This window comes from Gasterosteus aculeatus, chromosome 1 (assembly GCF_964276395.1).
Source record: "Gasterosteus aculeatus chromosome 1, fGasAcu3.hap1.1, whole genome shotgun sequence".
In the NCBI taxonomy this organism is placed as follows: domain Eukaryota; kingdom Metazoa; phylum Chordata; class Actinopteri; order Perciformes; family Gasterosteidae; genus Gasterosteus; species Gasterosteus aculeatus.
In genome coordinates this window covers 13,505,235-13,509,910 of record NC_135688.1, presented here as the reverse complement: position 1 = coordinate 13,509,910, position 4,676 = coordinate 13,505,235, and the positions used below count along the sequence as shown (strand labels likewise).

Sequence of the window (4,676 nt, the reverse complement as noted above, 5' to 3'; positions counted from 1 at the left end):
AACAGCACCGGAAAACATCAACCTTCAAAATGGCCCCAAAGTAGAATCAACACCTCCGCAAAACATTAGATTTATTTTACAATAGCATTTGACTGAATTGGGTTTTCTTAACTGTATCTAATAAACTGGCAAATTAAGTGTATGGTGCAGAGGAAAGGTCGGCTTCAGGCCATTGCATGGTGGCGGTAAAAGAATTGCTAAAAAAACAAGTCTCATCTCCCACAATGGGAAAAGGTTAAAATCCATTTATAGCAGAAATATGGCTTGTGTCATTTGAAGCGGTCCCTCTCCTCCATTCTCCTCTTTGCTGCTGACCTTTTTCTACTGTCCGCGTCTCAGTGCAGGTGGAGTATTCGTCTCTTCCCAGATGAGGCCGACCGAGGAAGTGAATCAATGTGTTTTTTCCCCTAGTCATAGGAAACAGCTGTTGTGCTGTCGGCTACTGCAGCGCTGGGCTGACTTAATGCCAGAGCCGGCAGAGGGAGAGTCAGCGGGGAGGAAAGAGCCCCTCCCCCCGGCCCCCCTGCATCCGCTTGTTCTAAACCCATCACCTGAGTGGATACCACTTGCCATGCCTCCCGGCCACACTCAGAGCACAGGGATATAAACAAAGAACCAGCTATGCTCCAGCAGGGCATCTTCCTGGCACTGTTGCAATATTTCACAATATCGGTCCTAATTAACAGTATCACTTTTATATGTCCTTGGAATATTGTAACTTTCTTTCGTGCAAATGTTGAAGGTTACGGTTGCAGGTGAATGATCTGATTTAATGAAATGCTTTCAAGTCTGTCTGTTCATATGAATGCAGAGAGGGGTGGTGGTTGACAATGAATTATATTATCTTGAGGAGAACGAAATGCTTCAAAATGAATAAATACAGAGAAGCTGAGCAGCGAGGTTCCCGTGCAAACCTTCAGCATGTTTCATAAACAGGAACTGACCGTATCTCCCAGGGACAAAACCTTATCTACCACATGTACCGCCAGCGTGCAGAATAGGAGAGGTTCTTTGTGCCAAATGCTGCAGGGCAGAGCCAGTACGTCTCTCCCGGAGCAGTCCACCCCCTTTTTTCTCAAGCCACGGCTTTACAAACCAATAATCAGACAGGGATGCAGAAAAGTACACACAGAAAGACACTTACCTCCTCTGTGTTCAACACCTCCTTCACGTTGCTCTTTGCCGGTCCCCTCCATCCCCCAGTAGATGCCTTTCTACGAGTCTGGAGGTGATGTCTGAGATTGTATCCAGACTACATCCTGTAGGAGACAGTGAAATACTGTCAATCATGAAAATGTATGCATGTGTACTTATTTGCTCTAATTAAAGAAATGGGGCGTTGGTGTGTGTGTGTGTGTGTCAAGTCAAGTCATTTTATTTTGTATAGCCCAGAATCGCAAATTACAAATTTGCCTCAGAGGGCTTTACAGTCTGTACACATACGACATCCTCTGCTGTGTGTGTGTGTGTGTGTGTGTGTGTGTGTGTGTGCGCGCGTGTACATGTGTACATGGGCATGATCTGCATGTACAGTAGGTGTGTGTGTGTGTGTATGTGTGTGTCTGTGCGCGTGTACATGGGCATGATCTGCATGTACAGAAGGTGTGTGTGTGCAGAATACAGGACACACATCTGTGCAAAGTTCGGAGACCAGTGGAGGCCAGTGGAGGTCAGTGGAGACCAGTAGAGACCAGTGGAGGTCAGTGGAGACCAGTAGAGACCAGTGGAGGTCAGTGGAGGTCAGTGGAGACCAGTAGAGACCAGTGGAGGCCAGTGGAGGCCAGTGGAGGTCAGTGGAGACCAGTAGAGACCAGTGGAGGTCAGTGGAGACCCGTGGAGACCAGTGGAAGTCAGTGGAAGCCAGTGGAGGTCAGTGGAGGCCAGTGGAGACCAGTGGAGGCCCGTGGAGACCAGTGGAAGCCAGTGGAGACCAGTGGAGGTCAGTGGAGGCCAGTGCAGACCAGTGGAGGTCAGTGGAGGTCAGTGGAGGCCAGTGCAGACCAGTGGAGGTCAGTGGAGGTCAGTGGAGACCAGTGGAAGCCAGTGAAGACCAGTGGAAGACACCTTCTCCATATTTATGAGTTTCCTATGTGACCCTCGACTGTAAACAAAGCATATTTAACATGGATACTTGGATACACAGAAACTTAATGAACACATGCACATATTACTCACAGCGCAATAGGATCAATAGGACTTTCATCAAGTATTTATTGAAGTAATATTCCTGGGCCCTTCAAACTTAAACGACTGTGCTGCGTGGGATTTTAACAGAGGACCTGTGTGGCCTCAGAGCCGGGCTGAACACAGCAACTCTTTGCAATATCACAATATGAATCCTGGACTCTACTAAAAGTATTAAGTCCATCGATCATCCTTGAGCCAGGTGGATTGAATCATTACTAAACTAATACTTTAAAGGGAGCCCTGTTTCCGTTAACAGTTATTGCAATAGCAGTGACATATACTTACTACTAACTTTCTCTTCTAATGGTTACAATATTTAGTCCCAAAAAATTACCGATCGTTCAGTGTTAATCAAGTATGTGTAGAGAGCCAGTTTGTGACTATCTTGGACTGTAGTCTGGAGATGAGACAGCGGGATGATCCACAGAAGTGGTTAGAAAGATCACACCCCCCCCCGAGACCCCTCGTCTCTTTTCAGGTGGAAGAAGCAAACCAGCTGACAGGTTCCAAATGCTGTCTGGACATTTTTGGGGGAAGAAATGACCGACTACCACAGCTGTCTCGGACTCCAACACACCCTCCGCAACCACCCATCTGCTACAGGTAAGACCCTACTTCCTGTTCCTTCCTGCAAAGGCCAGCAAATAGCTTCTCTTTAACGGATGTCAGAGACCCTGAGACACACCACGGGAAGTGGAATTAAGCTCTCTATGACTGCCTACCTTTAACTAACTTTCAGGTAATTTGGCTTCAATTAAGTCGTTAAACCATTTTGTATGCCAGCAAACTGCAGTTGTACCCCTTCATACTGTCTTAGCTTGAGTACAAATAGCTATTGGGCTCCCTCTATTGGCCTTCATGCATCAATCTGCATGCTGTCCAGTAGCATGTTCAAAGAGTGAAAGGGAAAGTAATGGACTTTCTCAGACTTTCTATGATGCGGCATTGATAACTGCAAAAATGGGTTGGGTCCAGAGATGTTATTATGATCAGTGGCTAAGAAAACCCAGGCAAAAAGCCCTCACATTATAGGCTGCATATAAAGGGCTTTTCCTCCCTGGGTTAAGATGTTAAGACATGACACTTTTACTCTGATAAACTATTGTTTGTTTGACACTAGCTGGCCTTTGTGCTGACGAGGTAACACACGCGCGCTGATGATTAAACATTGTTTGACCACCTGAACTGATTGTTGTGTCTCCTTTTAATTAGACTATCCAATTTCATAAGTAATTATTGTTGCAAAAGAGAAAACTTCTAAAACATATTTCCCCTGTGATGAATTATTCATAGACTAAAGCAGCCAAACCCCAATAATCCATCAACATCCTGGTGAAATACATAAACAAAATGTAAATCATAAATTTAGTCATTTAGTGTACAGACTGTTAAACAGGATGTTTATTATTTCAAAGTGGTTGAGGGGAAACAAATATGGCTCAAACCTCTACCTCCAGCTGAAAGTACTCGGTTTGTTTTCTGGTACAGCACATCGCTGACAGAGAACGGGCAGTATTGAGTAAGGCTCTTATTGGATGTAATTTATAACGCATGTCATGGAAGAACTTGTTGCAGAATCTAAAGTTACACAGATGTCATTAAGATGACGATTTTATCCAATGCGACTTGCATTGTATTTTGAACCCAAAAGGATCTGACGCCCAACGTGGGGCTCGAACCCACGACCCTGAGATTAAGAGTCTCATGCTCTACCGACTGAGCTAGCCGGGCGATTGACGTTGTTGGTGAAACCACGTCTCAAATAACTTAAGTATTCCTTCCAAAGACTAAATGTAGGAGTTGGGCTCCAGACAGGTGAACAATCAGCACATCTACCCTGTCATAATTAGAGATTATTACCTAAAACAAGGGTGCTCACACTTTTCGGCCGATGGGGGGTTTATCGGGCGAACGAGAAGCCAGAAGGAGGAAACAAGCATTCCAGACAATGTTTGTCATTACCTTACTTGATGTCTTGGAGTCATCGAGTAATGCACTGATTGCAGTCAGCCAGGGCTGCTTTTGAATGAAATTAAGTTAGTTAGCGAACAACGGTCGCTAATTAGCATTAGCATCAGCGGTCGACCGCGCATGCGCGACGTGAAGTGATTTTTTTTATCGATGGCAGGATCCCTACTGGCACTGACTTGTCGATTGAGCTATTGGGAACCCATGAGCCCGGTTAGCCTCCCAACCCAGCCACAAAAATGCATAAGATCCAAAAAATACACAAAATCAGTGTCCAGGTTTGTCATGATAGGCCTGAGTGTCTTTTGAACCCCATAGTGGAATGTTTTATTTTCCATACAAATTACTTTATCAATGGCATCTTCTATTCTCCCTTTTTATTTCCTGGCCTGACTGGATAGGTAACAGAGGGGTTGGTCTTCAAAACTACAGGCTTCATCAGCCACATTGATTAACATTCCAACACTAGAAATTAAACTGAGTCCCAAGAGTGAGAACGTTTCTTTGAAGTAAGTTTTCCC

At 45.1% G+C, this 4,676-nt stretch overlaps 1 non-coding gene across 1 annotated transcript; it reads right to left on the bottom strand.

Moving 5' to 3' along the window:
- Positions 1-3,845: 3,845 nt before the first annotated feature.
- On the bottom strand, positions 3,846-3,918 carry trnak-cuu (transfer RNA lysine (anticodon CUU)). The gene has a single exon. It is a non-coding gene; the product is annotated as a tRNA-Lys (tRNA).
- Positions 3,919-4,676: the final 758 nt, after the last annotated feature.